Raw genomic sequence first — 17,295 nt, 5'->3', positions numbered from 1 at the left:
ATGCTACCGTGCTGCCCTTCAAGAAAACCACCATCATACCGGTGTCAAAGAAGAACCAGGCAACGTGCCTCAATGACTACCGTCCGGTGCCCCTGACATCAATCGTAATGAAGTGCTTCAAGAGGTTGGTCATGAAGCGCATCACCTCCATACTTCCAGAATGCCTATATCCACTGCAATTCACATATCGCCGCAACCGGGTCACAGCCGGCGCCATCTCCCTGGCCCTACATTCATCCCTGGAGCATATAGACAACAAGGACTCCTACATCAGACACCTATTTATTGACTACAGCTCCGCCTTCAACACCATAATCCCAGCCAAGCTAATTTCAAAGCTCCAAAACCTAGCTCCTCACTCTGCAACTGGATCCTTGACTTTCTGACCCACAGACCATAATCAGTAAGAGTAAACAACAACACCTCCTCCACGATAGTCCTCAATACCGGGGCCCTGCAAGGCTGTGTACTTAGCCCCCTACTATACTTCCTATACACACACGAGTGCGTGGCAAAATTTGGTTCCAACCCCATTTTCAAGTTTGCTGATGACATGACCATAGTGGGTCGGACCTTGAACAACGACAAGTCAGAATACAGGAGGGAGATAGAGAACCTAGTGGAGTGGTACAACGACACCAATCTCTCCCTCAACACCAGCAAAACTAAAGAGCTGGTCATTGACTTCAGGAAGCAAAGTACTGTACACACCCCTGTCTGCATCACCGGGGCCGAGGTGGGGATGGTTGACAGCTTCAAATTCCTAGGTGTGCTCATCACCAAAAACCTGTCCTGATCCACCCACGTCGCGCTACCACCAAGAAAGCACAACAGGCCCTAAACCTTCTTAGGAAACTAAGGAAATTCAGCATGTCCACACTAACTCTTACCAACTTTCACAGATGCACCATAGAAAGCATCTTATCTGGCTGTATCAGGCAACTGCTTGGCCGAAGACCGCAAGAAACTTCAGAGAGTCGTGATCTGACCCATGTTATTGTTTAACAATAAACGTTCAACTAGTCATGAACTAGATGTTCTCTAGTGCACTGATTCCATCCAGCCAAGCACCAGAACGTAACATGACTTGGAACTATATTGCCGGCCCTTCACTGTCACTGGGTCAAAGTCCTGGAACTCCCTCCCTAATAGCACTGCGGGTTTACCTACACCACATGGACTGCAGTGGTTCAAGAAGGAAGCTCACCACCACCTTCTCAAGGGTAATTAGGGGTCGGAAATGAATGCTGACCGAGCCAGTGATGCCCACACCCCAAGAAAGAATAAAAAATCAATCATTAGTTTTTCTGTCTGGAGGGCTGGATTTGAAAAGTAGTAAGTTATGCTAAATATGAATCGAAACTTGAATAGACAACACAGAGCACTGTACGTAGTTCTGATACCATATTATAAAGATGAGGCAGTGGAGGGGGAGCATGATAATTTGGATTGGATTGGATTTGGATTTGATTTGTTTATTGGCACACATACTGAGGTACAGTGAAATATATTTTTCTGTGAGCAGTTCAAACAGATCATTTAGTACATGAAAAGATAAAATAAAAAGAAAATACATAATAGGGCAACACAATGTACACAATGCAAATTGGGTGAAGCATACAGGAGTGTAGTGTTAATCAAGTCAGTCCATAAGAGGGTCTTTTAGGAGTCTGGTAACAGCAGGGAAGAAGCTTTTTTTGAATCTGTTCGCGTGTGTTCTCAGACTTTTATATCTCCTGCTCGATGGGAGAAGTTGGAAGAGTGAATAAGCCAGGTGGGAGAGGTCTTTGATTATGCTGCCTGCTTTTCCAAGGCAGTGGGAGGTGTAGACAGAGTCAATGGATGGGAGGCAGGTTTGTGTGATGGACGGGGCTTAAATTTATTAATATACCTTTGTAATTTTATATTTGCAATAAAGAACTTGAATACTGTTGAAAAGGGAGGCTTGTTATTGGAGCTTTTCATCTTGCAATCTTCAGGACAAATGCAAGAATGCCAAATTTCAGATGAACAAAACAATTTATTCTACAGGAGAAAACTATGTTGATTGGTTGGGAAGGCAAGTCTGTTGCCATGGGGAAAACAAAAGGAATTATAGGCTGCCTGAGCTCCCAAGCAACTCAAAAGCAGGGCAAGGCTTGAACACATTCTTTTTTTATTTGCAGAAAAGGTATTCTAGCAAGTGTTAATGAGCCACATTACAAGTTTAACTGGTGCATAAATGTCAATCAGCGGGGTGCAGTGCCCTAACTGTGAGATGTGGCAGATCCGTGACGCTTCCAGCGTTCCGGTCGACAATGTCTGCAGGAAGTGTAGCCAATGGCAGCTCCTCACAGACCACGTGCTTCGGTTGGAGCAGCAGTTGAATGCACTTAGGAGCATGCAGGTGGCGGAAAGCATCATAGATAGGAGTTATAGAGATGTGGTCACACCCAAGGTGCAGGCAGACAGATGGGTGGTCATTAGAAAGGGCAGGTAGTCAGTACAGGAATCCCCTGTGACTGTTCCCCCTCTCTAACAGGTATACCATTTTGGATACTGTTGGGCAGATAGCCTATCAGGGGAAAACAACAGCAGCCAGAACAGTGGCACCGTAACTGGCTCTGCTGCTCAGCAAGGGAGGGCAAAGTGCAGGAGAGCGATAGTTATAGGGGACTCTACAGTAAGGGGCACAGATAGGCACTTCTGTGGACGTGAAAGAGATTCCAGGATAGTGTGTTGCCTCCCTGGTGCCAGAGTCAAGGATGTCTCTGAACGAACAGAGGACATCCTGAAGGGGGAGGGTGAACAGCCAGAGGTCGCAGTGCACATAGGTACTAACAACATAGGCAGTGCAGCTTAAAAACTTCCTACGAAAGGAGACAAGAACGTACCCACAACTGCCATGACAGACACTACTGGAAGAGCTACTGGACGCAAGCATACTAGACAAGGGAAACTGTAGTGACATGTACGACCGACTGACAGAAAGGGCCGACACCGTACTGGACGCAACAAGAAAGAAATGGGAGGAGGACCTGGGGAATGAGATAGGGTGGGGACTCTGGAGCGAAGCACTGCATAGGGTCAACTCCACCGCCACGTGCGCAGGGCTCAACCTGACGCAGCTAAAAGTGGTACATAGAGCCCACTTAACAAGAACCCGTATGAGTAGGTTCTTCCCGGAGGTGGAGGATAGATGTGAACGGTGCCAAGGAGGCCCGGCCAACCATGCCCACATGTTCTGGTCTTGCCCCAGACTTGTGGAGTACTGGACAGCCTTCTTTGAGGCAATGTCCAAAGTGGTGGGAGTGAGGGTGGAGCCATGCCCGAAAGTGGCGGTCTTCGGGGTCTTGGACCAACCAGATCTATTCTAGGGAGGAGGTCGGACGCCCTTGCCTTTGCCTCCCTGATCGCCCACTGTAGAATCCTGTTTGGCTGGCGGTCAGCAGCACCGCCCAAAGCTGCAGACTGGCTGTCCGACCTCTCGGAATCTCTCCAAATGGAGAAAATCAAATTCACCATCCAAGGGTCAGACGACGGCTTCCACAGAACGTGGGAGCCATTCACGCGAATGTTCCGGGACATGTTTGGGGCCAACGAACAAGAGGAAGAATAGCCAGGTAGCCAAGGATCAGGGGAAATTAGTCAAGAATCAGGGGAAGGTAGCCATGGCATGAAAGGGAGAGATAGACTGGGAGGGAGGGGTGGGGGGGGGGGGGGGGGGGGGGCGGCTAAACCTAAGGAAAGAAAGGTGAACCACGGGGGGGGGGGGGGGGGGGTTACTTATGTGGCACAGATGTTCGAGGAGCTGTTGGGTGAAGGAGAGTTTGCTCGACCTTTGGAGGTGTACAGGGCGCTTATGAGGAAGCCGCAGAGAAATGAGCCGCCGAGGGCGATGGTGGTGCAATTGAGGTGGGCCAGGCAGATGAGGCACAGTATATGGGAAAGCAGCGAACTGCATGTCTATCAGGACCTGGATGCGGAGCTGGCCAAAGGAAGGCGAGCTTCAACAAGGTGAAATCGGCCCTCTTTAAGAAGGGGGTGAAGTTCGGCATGCTATACCCAGTGTGTCTGTGAGTAACGTACAAAGGCCGGGAACTCTACTTTGAGTCGTCAGAGGAGGTGATGGAATTTATTAGAGACAATGGACAGGCAGGAAAATGAGGACATTGAACTCTGGAGGGGATGTTCCTACCTTGTATTTTTGTTTTCTTCTGGTTTGTATGAACCACTTTTGCACTGTATTTGGGGCCATTACTCTGTTTTGGGTTTGTTCCATTCTTGATGGGGATGGTGGGTTGCTCTTTTCTTTGTGTTTGGTGGGGATTGTAAAGTTTGCACTGGGAGGATGGTCGAGCAGGGCGGCAGGGGAATCAGTGGGGGGCAGGATGCTTGGCGCCACATGCGGCGGCTACCAGACTAGCTGGGCAGGCTAGCTCATGGAAGCACAGTGGGGGGTGAGCAGGTGGTGAGTGTGTTGATGGGGGTTGGGATTGTTATTTTGTTATGGGGGGGGGGGGGGGGAGAGGGAAGGGGGTAAATGTCTACTGACGGGAGGGACTAGCGAAAAGTGGCAGGGTGAGGGTCAATAACGGTAGGTGCCCAAGGGTGGGCTCTGAGGAGGGGCGGGACCCAGGCTGGAAGTTGTCTTAGGAAGGGCTATGGTTGATCGGCATGCGTGGGGAAGAGGGGGGGACCAGGCTGATCACATGGAATGTGAGAGGGCTGAGTGGGCCAGTCAAGAGGCCCCCTGTGTTCACGCACCTGAAAAGCTTAAAGGCTGATGTGGCAATGGTACAGGAGACACACCTGAGGTTAGATTCCAAGCCAAGGGGAATGGCGATTCTGATTAATAAGCGGGTGACATTTGAAGTGGGAAGTTTAGTGGCGGACTCAGATACGTTATGGTGAGCGGGAAGTTGGATGGGATGCTGGAGGTGCTGATGAATATTTATGCACCGAACTGGGATGACATAGAGTTTATGAGGCGGGTATTGGGGAAGATCCCTGATCTGGACTCGTATCAGCTGATTATGGGGGGGGGGGGGACTTTAATACGGTCATGAATCCAAGGCTGGATCTGTCGAGTTTGAAAACCGGGAGGGTGTCAGCGACTGCAAAGGAACTAAAGGGGTTTCTGGAGCAAATGGAAAGGGTGGATCCGTGGAGGTTTGGGCGGCCGAGAATGAAGGAGTACTCTTTTTTTTTCACATGTACACAAAGTGTATTCCCAGATTGACGTTTTCATCATGGATGGGACATTGTTGGCGGGAGTGGTGGACGTTGAGTGTTCGGCGAAAGTAGTGTCACATCATGGCCCACAGTGGGAGGATCTAGGGTGAGCAAGGAGGGGGGCCACGCCCGTACTGGAGGTTAGATGTAGGTCGATTAGCGGAGGAGGAGGTGTGTGTGCAGGTGAGGGAGGCCATTCGGAAGTATGTGGAGATAAATGATACGGGGGAGATTTTGGTAACCACGGTGTGGAAGGCGATGAAGGCAGCGGTGAGAGGGGAGTTTATATCGATACGGGCACACAGGAAGAAGGTGGAGCGGGCGGAGATGGATAATTTAGTGGAGGAGATTCTCCAGGTGGACGGGAGGTACTCAGTGGCCCCGGAGGCGGGGTTGTTGAAGGAACGGTAGAAGCTGTAGATGGAGTTTGGGTTGCTATCTACAGGGAAGGCTGTGGGGCAGATGAGAAAGGCGAGGGGGGCGGTGTACGAATATGGGGAGAAGGCAAGCAGGATACTAGCACACCAGCTAAGGAAACGGGAGGCAGATAGGGAGATAGGGAAAGTGAAGGATAGAGGGGGAATATGACCTTGGACCCAGTGGGGGTGAACGAGGTGTTTAGGGACTTTTATAGTAGGCAGTACGAGTCGGAAACCCTAGCCAGGGTGGAGGAGATGAGGCAGATTTTGGAGGGACTGGAGTTTCTGAGGGTGGAAGAAGAGTTGGTGGAGGGCGTAGGGGTCCCATTTGGGCAGTTTGAAGTGGTAGAGTGGCTGGAGGCTCTGCAATCAGACAAGGCCCCGGGGCCTGATGAATGCCCGGTGGAGTTTGATAAAAAGTTTTCAGGAGTGCTGAGGCCCTTGCTGGTAAGGGCATTTAATGAGGCTAGGGTGCGAGGGGTACTCCCCCCAACGATGTCAAAGCCTCGATCTCTCTTATCCTGAAACAGGGTAAGGACCCGGAACAATGTGGGTCGTACAAACCAATCTCCCTACTAAATGCAGACGTTGAGTTGCTGGCCAATATCTTGGCCTCGGGAATAGAGGATCGTGAGCCAGCGGTGAAAGGGGAGAACCAGACAGGGTTTGTGTAAGGGAGGCAGTTAACGGCTAATATCAGAAGGCTGCTAAACGTGATTATGATGCCCTCCGAGGGAAGGGAGGTGGAGAAGGTGGTCGCCATGGATGCAGAGAAGGCCTTTGATCGGGTGGAGTGGGAGTATCAGTGGGCAGTCCTGGGGTGGTTTGGGTTTGGGCAGGGTGTTGATGACTGGGTCCGGCTGCTGTACCAGGCACCAGTGGTGAGCGTACTGATGAACCGAGTGAGCTCGGATTATTTTAGGCTGCACCAGGGGGCGAGGCAGGATGTTGTTTGCCTTGGCTATAGAGCCACTGGCGATGGCGCTGAGAGCATCAAAGGACTGGAAGGGGTTAGTACGGGGGCGGTAGAGCACAGGGTCTCGTTATATGCGGACAACCTACTTTTGGATATTTCTGATTCGCGGGGGGGGATGGTGTTGGAGAGATTATGGTGATCCTCGGGGAATTCGGCCAGTTTTCGGGGTACAAATTGAAAATGGGAAAAAGCGAGATCTTTGCAATTCAGATGAGGGGGCAGGAGAGGAGATTGGGGGGTATGCCGTTCAAGGTGGTGGGAGGGAGTTGTCGGTATTTGGTAATCCAGGTGGTGCGGGTGTGGGAACAGCTACACAAGCTGAATTTGGCTCGGTTAGTGGAGCAGATGAAGGAGGACTTTAGAAGGTGGGATGCGCTCCTGTTGTCACTGGCAGGGAGGGTGCAGACAGTAAAGATGACCGTTCTCCGAGGTTTTTGTTTGTATTTCAGAGCCTGCCTATTTTAATCCCAAAGGCTCTTTTTAAGAGGGTAAACACGGTGATCTCTGGGTTTGTATTGGCGGGAAAAATCCCGTGGGTAAAGAAGGTGCTGCTGGAGCGGTGGTGGGGGGGGAGGTGGTGAACATAGCAATGATCAGGAAGTGGGTAGTAGGGGGCGAGTCGATGTGGGAGCGGGTGGAGGTGGCATCATGTAGGGGCACAGGTTTAGGGTCACTGGTAACGGCATCTCTGCCATTCTCGCCGGCTTGGTATTCCACAAGCCCGATGGTAGTGGCGGCTTTGAGGGTGTGGGGACAGTGGCGGAACACACGGGAGTGGAGGGCGCGTCAGTATGGACACCTATGGTGGGCAGGTGAATGGGACGTTTTGGAGGTGGCAACGAGCTGGGCTCGAACGGTTAAGGGACCTGTTTATTGACGGCAGTTTTTCGTGCTTGGAGGACTTGGAGGAGGAGTTTGAGCTTCCCGGTGGGACGGGGTTCTGCTACTTGCAGGTGAGGGACTTTGCATGGAGGCCGGCTTTGGCCTTTCCGCACCTACCGCCCCAGGGGATACAGGACAAGATAGTGTTGAAACCGGGAGTGGGGGAGGAGAAGGTCTCGGAAATTTATAAAGAGCTCATGGAATGGGAGGGAACCCCGAAAGGGGAGGTAAAGCGAAAATGGGAGGAAGAGTTGGGCAATGAATTAGAGGCAGGATTGTGGGAGGATGCCTTGAGTAGGTCTTATGTGTCTTATGTGCCAGGCTTAATCTGATACAAGTCAAGTTGGTCCACAGCGCGCATATGACTGTGGCCTAGATGAGCAGGTTCTTTGAAGCGGTGGAGGATAGGTGTTGGCGGTGTGCGGGAGGGCCCGCGAATCACATCCATATGTTTTGGGTATGTCCGAAGCTCAGGGGATTCTGGCAAGGATTTGCCAATGTCATGTCCATGGTATTGATGGTACAGGTGGTTCAGAGGTGGTGATTTTGGCGTGGCGGAAGACCCAGGAGTCCAGGGGGTGAGAGAGGCTGATGTTTTGGCCTTTGCCTCCCTGGTAGCCCAGAGACGGATCTTATTAGCGTGGAGGGACTCGGAACCCCTGAAATCTAAATCTGGGTTAGTGACATGGCTGGGTTTCTCATGCTTGAGAAGATCAAGTTCGTCCCGAGAGGATCAATGCTAGGGTTCGCCTGGAGGTGGCAGCCGTTTATCGACTTCTTTAGGAAAATCAAGCTGTCAGCAGATACAAAAGGGAGGGAGTTAAGGGAAAGAGAGAGGTGGGGGGGGGGGGTTGGTTGAGGCAGGAATAGTTAGTGGAGGAGAGGGACTGGGGAACTGTGTATGTAAGCCACATTGGCTGGGTGTGGTTCTTGATTGGGTGGGTATTATTTACTTTGTTGTTTTTCCGATTGAAATTTGTTGTTAAAAATTTATAAATGCCTTAATGAAAATATGTTTTTTTTAAAAGGCATGTAAAAAGGCAATATCACAATAATCATGGGGGACTTCAATATGCAGGTGGACTGAGTTGGTAGTGGATCCTAAGAAAAGGAATTTGTGAAATGTCTAAGAGATGGTTTTTTGGAGCAGCTTGTGGTAGAGGTTACTAGGGAACAGGGAATTCTGGATTTGGTGATGTGCAATGAGGCAGACTTGATTTGGGAACATAAGGTGAAGGAACCCTTAGGGAGCAGTAACCACAACATGATAGAATTTACCCTGCAGTTTGAGAGGGAGAAGCTGGAATCAGGTGTAACGGTATTACAATTAAATAAGAGTAACTACAAAGACATGAGGGAGGAGCTGGCCAGAGTTGATTGGAAAAAGAACCTAGCAGAGAAGACAGTGGAACAGCAACGGCCAGAGTTTTTGGGGATTATTTGGGATTATTCATCCCAAGGAGGAGGAAACATGCTGAGGGAAGAACAATGCATCCATGGCTGATGAGGCAAGTCAAGGACAGCATAAAAGCAAAAGGAAAAGCATACAAAGTGGTGAGGATTAATGGGAAGCCAGAAGATTGGGAAGCCTTTTAAAGCGAGCAGAGGACAACTAAAAAAGCAATAAGGGGGGAGAAGATGAAATATGAGTGCAAGCTAGCTCGTAATATAAAAGAAGATAGGAAGAGTTTTTTTCAATATATAAAAAGTAAGAGAGAAGCAAAAATAGATATTGGACCACTGGAAATTGTGGAGGCATTGGTGATAATCTTTCAGGAATGACTGGAGGTAGGAAGGGCCCCAGAGGACTGTGTCATGGGAGTGTCCCTTTAAGAAATGTTTTTGTCTTATCACATGGCTTCAGTGATGTCATTGTGTGGGTGGAGCTGGGCTATGGCTCTGTGAGTTTTACTTTTGCTTTGAGATTGGACTGGTTTGAACTGCCTAAGTTGAAAGAAGTGCTTTTCTCTATCTTCATTTTAAAAGCGGTTCCAGACTTCTTTTTAATTTAAAAGAGATAATTGCTTTCTGGAAGGAATTCAAACAGAGTATCAATAACAAGTCTTAAACCAGTGAGACTGTTGTGTGCTGGGCTACACCTTTGAAAAGGGGTTTCTCGTTTCACTTGGATTTTGTTATTAAATTGGAACAGTTCAGGAGGAATTCATTCAGGGTTATACATAGATTACAGTAGCACTGTGGAGTTTTTATGTTTGTAGTTAATAAAAATTCTTGCTGTGTGTTCATACAAATGTTAACTAAATTCTTAGAAAAAAGCTTGTTTTTTTGATTAAAAACACCTCAGAACTCCGTTGAATAACTCCTGAAAGGCAGGCTCTTCTGCTCATCCTAGCCAAATTCAACAAAAAGTTATATACTTTGGAGTTTTTTAAACCCTGGCCCATAACAACTGGAATGTGGCTAATGTAACACCACTGATAAAGAAGGGAGGGAGGCAGTAGACGGGAAATTATGGCCGGTTAGCCTGACTTCGATCATTGGTAAGATTTTAGAGTCCATTATTGAAGATGAGATCATGGAGTACTTGGAAGTGCATGACAAAATAGGACTGAGTCAGCACGGCTTCATCAAAGGGAGGTCATGTCTGACAATTCTGTTAGAGTTCTTTGCGGCGGTAACAAGTAAATTAGACAAAGGAGAACCAGTGGACGTGATTTATTCAGATTTCCAAAAGGCCTTTGACAAGGTACCGCATAGGAGACTGTTAAATAAGTTAAGAGCCCATGGTGTTAAGGGTAAGATCCTGGCATGGATAGAGGATTGGCTGACTGGCAGAAGGCAGAGAGTGGGGATAAAGGGGTCTTTTTCAGGATGGCAGCCAGTGACAAGTGGTGTGCCTCAGGGCTCTGTGCTGGGACCACAGCTTTTCACAATATACATTAATGATCTGGAAGAAGGAACTGAAGGCACTGTTGCTAAGTTTGCAGATGATACAAAGATCTGTAGAGGGACAGGTAGTATTGAGGAAGCAGGGAGGCTGCAGAAGGATTTGGACAAGCCAGGAGAGTGGGCAAAAAAGTGGCAGATGGAATACAATGTGGAAAAGTGTGAGGTTATGAACTTTGGAAGGAGGAATGGAGGCATAGACTATTTTCTAAATGGGGCAATGCTTAGGAAATCCAAAGCATAAAGGCACTTGGGAGTCCTTGTTCACGATTCTCTTAAGGTTAACGTGTAGGTTCAGTCGGTAGTTAGGAAGGCAATTGCAATGTTAGCATTCATGTCGAGAGGGCTAGCATACAAGAGCAGGGATGTACTTCTGAGGCTGCATAAGGCTCTGGTCAGACCCCATGCGGAGTATTGTGAACAGTTTTGGGCCCCGTATCTAAGGAAGGATGTGCTGGCCTTGGAAAGGGTCAAGAGGAGGTTCACAAGAATGATCCCTGGAATGAAGAACTTGTCGTATGAGGAACGGTGAAAATTCTGGGTCTGTACTCATTGGAGTTTAGAAAGAGAACGGGGGATCTTATTGAAACTTACAGGATACTGCGAGGTCTGGATAGAGTGGATATGGATAGGATGTTTCCACTTGTAGGAAAATCTAGAACCAGAGGATACGATCTCAGACTAAAGGGACGATCCTTTAAAACAGAAATGAGGAGGAATTTCTTCAATGAATCTGTAGAATTCTTTGCCGCAGAAGGCTGTGGAGGCCAAATCACTGAGTGTCTTTAAGACAGAGATAGATAGGTTCTTGACTAATAGGGGTTCAGGGGTTATTGGGAGAAGGCAGGAGAATGGGGATGAGAAAAATATCAGCCATGATTGAACGGCGGAGCAGACTCGATGGGGCTCCTATGTCTTAGGTCTTATAACTGATTACCTTAAAAATTGATTGTTCATGTCGCCATTAGCACACTCAAGATTGTTCCATGCCTGCTTTCCAACCGCAGAATCACATCCAACAGTTGAATTTGTTTTGGGTTTTTGCAAGCCCAGGCAGGTTTGAGTACAGTCTGTACTCTGGCTATTGTGAACAACTGAAGGAACAAGCTGTTTGATTCAATGAGCCAATTATTGGGATGTACAACCGACACACTTAAATTCATACACCATGTTATTCAATTGCGTTGTGGGCAGAATATCTTTTTGGACTGATTGTAGCATCTGTTACTGGAAAATACCACTAAAATGTTGTATTCGAGAGCCACATGCAAGGATATTAGACTAAACTGCTCATTTTCAACTTTTCCTCCATGCTGATCTTCACCCTTTATTAGGCAGTTGCGTATTCCTAAGTAATTTTAGGGTAGTTTATTAAGAAGTAAGTTCCAGTATGATGCACTAGCTAAATAGACATGAAAGTTATCTGATCCGTGACCATTGAGAACTGTTATCTGATCCGTGACCATTGAGAACTGTTATCTGATCCGTGACCATTGAGAACTGTTATCTGATCCGTGACCATTGAGAACTGTTATCTGATCCGTGACCATTGAGAACTGTTATCTGATCCGTGACCATTGAGAACTGTTATCCGATCCATGACCATTGAGAACTGTTCACTGATCCCACTTGATGAATGGACAGTTGTCCGAATGTGTTGATCTCAGTAGCTTTGCGATACCAGCATTTTGCTCTCTAGTCAACATGTTAGGTAACTCTTCTCCCATCTTCCTTGCTCCTTCCTGACCCACCTTTCATCTGAAGGAGGCTGTTGCCTCTGATGAGGACTGCCCCATGAAGAGGGCCACCCCCTGCCTCCAAGCACTCGTTACATACTTTATTTCCTGGGGCTGGTAGCTGCCCAGTGTCAATCATCTGTTCAAATCCTTCTGACCATTGGATGCAGGGCAGGTAACTAAAATATTGAAGTGGCCATTCCCCCCTCCCCTACACACCCCCAGCACTCACTGTCCTTCACACCTTGGCTAGAGTTCACTTGTTAGTTTACCTCTGCTGAAGATTATTTACTAGATATAGGCGGTATGCTGCGTGACAGAAGCTTCCGGCTATTGGCTCAGGAATCTAGAGGCCTCATAGCAGGGATTGCAGTCTTTGTGATCTTTATCTCTGCCTGTCTTTGTCAGTGTCTAGTAAATCCTGGTATTCAGAGGGATTTGGGAGTCTTTAGACTTGAATCACCAAACGTTAACGTGCAGGTACAGGAAGTAATTAGGAAGGCAAATGGTATGCTGGCCTTTATGTCAGGCATCTTTCAATAAATAACTTTGACAAAGGGTCATCTGCAGTGGGTGACTGGGTCTAAAAATATTGGTTGCCAGGAGACAAAGGGGGCCCACCCACAACTACAATGCTATCATTTAATTTTCATAACGAAGAAATAAAATTTTCAAAAAATACATATGGAAAAATGGGTACAATTAAAATTTTTGTGGAAAAAATGTGTATTTCTTAGTAATTACAGTGTACATGTACTGTACATATTACTGGCAGTAGATACCAAATGTAAATACAGAATGTTATAATTGAATTTTTAAATTTTTTTTATGTAATTGGTTGATATTTTTAAATAGTTTACTGCACAATTTACACATTAACAGATAGTTCAAAAGCACAATAGAGCATTGCATGCAGTTCACTATATTAAGAGCAATCGTTTGTGTTCACTAGATGATTGTGCGAATCTGCCAATAATTGCTTCTGCATCCAATTCATCTAACAATTCCTTTTCAATGGATAGCAACATGTATGATTCCAAATTCTCCTCAGACAGCGAATTTCTTAACCTTGTCTTTATGATCTTTCGCTTTGAAAATGTCCTCTCACATTGGACTTGAGTAACTGATAGTGTGCAGATGACTTTATAAAGTTCATTAAGGTTATCATATGCCTTGTCATGAAGTCTGTTGGATGCCAGAATTTTTAGTACACACGATGGGCAAGTGCTGCAAATTTTACAATTGTTGCAACTGGAATCCATATTATCACCATCATTAAGCAATAGCTTTAATACATCAAAGTTTGAAGCAAAAGAAAACAATTCCAATATTACTTGATCTTTGCGGATTTGTGGAAACAGCTTAATAATACCTTCCAATGCTTCATCTTCAAGGCCCTTCTCTGCAATAGTTTTAAACGTTGCTGGGTCCAAGCAGGACAAGTCTTTAGACAACTGTTTGTGTTGTACAAAGCGTGATTCTAGTGCCTGGACAATGCGATCCATTATTAGGTTAAACACATTTACTCGAAAATCAGCTGAGGAATTTCTTTCATCATCAATAAGCTCATCTGCCATTCTTTTCTTCTTCCTCTGCCTCTTAACTGGCAATGCTGTTTCCAACGCATCAATTTCCAATGTTTGATTTTCATCCATATTCATCTGTGAAATCCTGTCATTACATTTATTTACAAATTCCAAAGCTTGCTGTGAACGTTATCAAATGTTCTTGTCTGTTCCTTCAACTTTGTTGTAGCTGAATCTACCAAACTCCATGCAGTAAACATATCTAAACCACTTGTCTATAGATAACGGGGTTGTAGTTTCAAATATATACAAGTAGGTAAATGCTGTCAATATGGTTTCAAACTTTAGAAGACTTTGAAGTAAAACATTTGCTTCATGTTTTGTTTTTGCATCAAACTTTTCTGAATCTTGTATCATTGATAAGCATGTCAATAGATTTACGAAAGTACTGGCAGCTGCATCATCAAAACGTCCAAATATAGTTGTTGCTGCATTGGATTTTCCTGATCATCTGGTCTCACCAATTAGCTTTAATCGTTTCATTTTTTCTTGTCCTAGATGTTTTCCAACAACTTCTATTCATACAGCCATTCTCTTGTATGATACTTTCACAAAAGTTGCTATATTCTGGAGCAGGCACACAACATTTTGTTGTTTCAGTTATCACCAAATTCAAGACATGGGCATAACACCATATATGAACATGTTGATCAGCCACATCAGCAATTTTACTTTATAAACCATTATACTGGCCATGGTAGCTTGCAGCGCCATCTCTGTTATCAGATAAACATTTTTGGGGGTCAATTTTAAGATGCTGTAATGTTTCAATCAATAGATCAAAAAGTCCCTGTCCTGTACCATCATTACTTGGCACAACTGAAAGTAGTCGCTCACAGATAATACCTTTAAGCACATACCGAATAATAATGCTAAACTGATCGATGGATGAATTATCTTGTGTTGAATCAACCTGAATAGAATAATATTTTGCTTGAGAAACTTCATGACTAATTCTTTCTTGTATCATAGTCTTCATAATCTTGATTAACATGTTTATAGTTGTTTTACTCAGGTATGTAACAAGTCCACCACGGCCTTTACTTTGAGCCTTTCCTTGTTGCTCTAATCGTTTGATTCTTTGTTTAGACTTTTTTGCACTGCAGAAACGTGAGCTGCCATAATGGGGTCATATTTTGCCATCAACTGCACTGTAGCTAAAAAATTGCCATGATTCAGAACCTCATTATCTAGAGTGTAGGCCGATTCATTTCTGTGACCTCGAAAAGGAAGTGCTTGCTTGCCTAACATCTTTATGATGTCTATAATCCTCATGACAATACTTCTCTGCTTCAATACTTCTTCTTTCCTTTTAATTAGTGATGCTGCAAAAAATTTATCTAAGGTGCCATCATTAACCACACTGATGTATTGCTGAGCATTTCTGACATGTGTTGTTGTCGATTCATGTAAAGTCAAGCTCTGGCTAATACGCCTGTAGTCACTAAAGCCACGTACAAAGGGTGATGGATTACAAGTGTTGGGAAACTCAAAGGCTAAGCAGTATGAACAATATAAGCATCTATTTTCTTTGTTATATGTTAGCCATTTTCTTGGGACTGAGTCATTCATAATTTTCCTCTCATACAAACGAGCATCAAATGGCAGATCAAGTGGCTGAAGTGGATGTTCAGCAACAAACTGTTTTAGCTTATCTCGTGATGGATATTGGAAGATTCGAGTAATTGATCTTTCATTTTCTTGCATAGGTTCATTTACAGGATGTGCTTCAGAAACCAAGTCATTTATGCTTGAAGGAATATCTGATTCCCTGTCACTAGTTGAAGCTATGTGTTCAGATGTTGCAACTACAGGCAGTACAGATACCGGAACAAGGAAGCCAGAAGAAATATTGGGCCTGGGTTGATTAGTAATGGATGCACTTGTATTTGTCTCTACATTCAAAGTAGCTCTTCTCTGTTCTTGTAACTCGCATGTCATTGCATCATCGCCATGAGCATTGTTTCTTGCTTCTTGCTTATTTGTTGCAGAACTGGATATTGATGTGGATTGTGCTTGTGGTATTATAAACTCTGTAATAGGCCTGCATCGCTTGGCTGATTCCTTCCTTTCTGCTTCTTTTTGTTCTTTGCGTTTTAGTGACCCAGATTTATATTTTTTCTTTTCCATGCTGGTAGGGGTAATATTCCTGAAATAAAACCTTAATTAAAAATAGCCCACATTGGGAAAAATGAATATTGATGATTGCAAGAATAACTTGAGGGAACACCAGATAAACCCCTACTTGATAAAAAATATAAAATAACTTACTTACACTTCAATAGGCTATGTTCATTAGTCAATACTACTGTGGCCTATGCAGCTTCAGAAGAGGAGACAATCCACTGTCCAGTGTTCACACCAGCAAGCAACTGAGACAACTGTTGAAACTTAGAAATTTGGTCCAACTATAGTAAGACATTAAGAATGGTCCCACGACTAAAGTTAACATGTCCAGTTTGATACCAGTGTAGTGTTACAATTCGCAACCCTTTGAGTTTACCGATCATGGCTTATCACTTCAATATCTTTGACCTCATGATTCACGGTCAAACGTACCACTTCTCCTTTTCGGTGACCTCACGACCCTATGTACTGTTTGATATCCTTTCAAGTTGCCGACCATCTCAAATCACGAACTGTAACTTTATCTTTAATTTCACACACTCTTGCTGAAAACGTGGATTTCCAACTAAGTCCGACCCGTGTGAACCAGCCCACCCCCCCCTCCACTCCTTTTCACGTCTGTTTAACACTGCTTCATTCCTTCATACACTGAGTGATTATTTGTTTGTTTCTTTATTGCATTTTTATTTGGTATTGCTCTTTTTAAAAACAATTATATTTTATTAAGTAAGAATACAAATCTCAGGAAAGAAGTTGGAGATTTATTTATCTAATTAATTATAATTTTTAAGGGCCCTTCAGAGATTCACGGGCCCCTTCTTGGCTCTCCGGGCCCCGGACCGATGTACCGGCTCAACCAAGACTACTGCTTGATATCCTTTGAAGTTGCCGACCATCTCAAATCACGAATTGTAACTTTATCTTTAAATTCACACACTCTTGCTGAAAACATGGACTTTCCTTAATTATGCCCGACCCGGGCCCCCCTATTCCACGTTCTTCCACTACCTCCCCTGCTTCGTTCCTTTTCATGCACTGCTTATTTGTGTCCAGTTCTCTTTTTATTTCTTATTCCTTTTTATTACTAAAACAGTTGTCTGCGTTTGTTTCTTTATTGCATTTTTATTTGATATAGGGGGCTCACTTCATCAGGGGCCCACTTGCCATCGGGCAAGCTGACACCCTGGCCAGTCCGCCACTGGTCCTCTGAACTCGAAACCTTAGTTATTTTCTCTCCCCACAGATGCTGCCAGATCTGCTGCAGGTTTTCCAGCATTGCCTCTTTTGGTTTCAATAAATAAGTCTTGCTGCAATTATATGGAGCTTTGATTTGACCGCACCTACTACGTACAGTTTGGTCTCCGTACCTAAGGAAAGGTATACTTAGAGTGAGTGCAACAGACTAGATTTATTCCTGGGTTGAGAGGATTATCTGAGCAGGAGAGTTA

This window comes from Scyliorhinus canicula, chromosome 2 (genome assembly GCF_902713615.1).
Source record: "Scyliorhinus canicula chromosome 2, sScyCan1.1, whole genome shotgun sequence".
Lineage (NCBI taxonomy): Eukaryota > Metazoa > Chordata > Chondrichthyes > Carcharhiniformes > Scyliorhinidae > Scyliorhinus > Scyliorhinus canicula.
Note: the sequence above shows the minus strand (reverse complement) of the source record.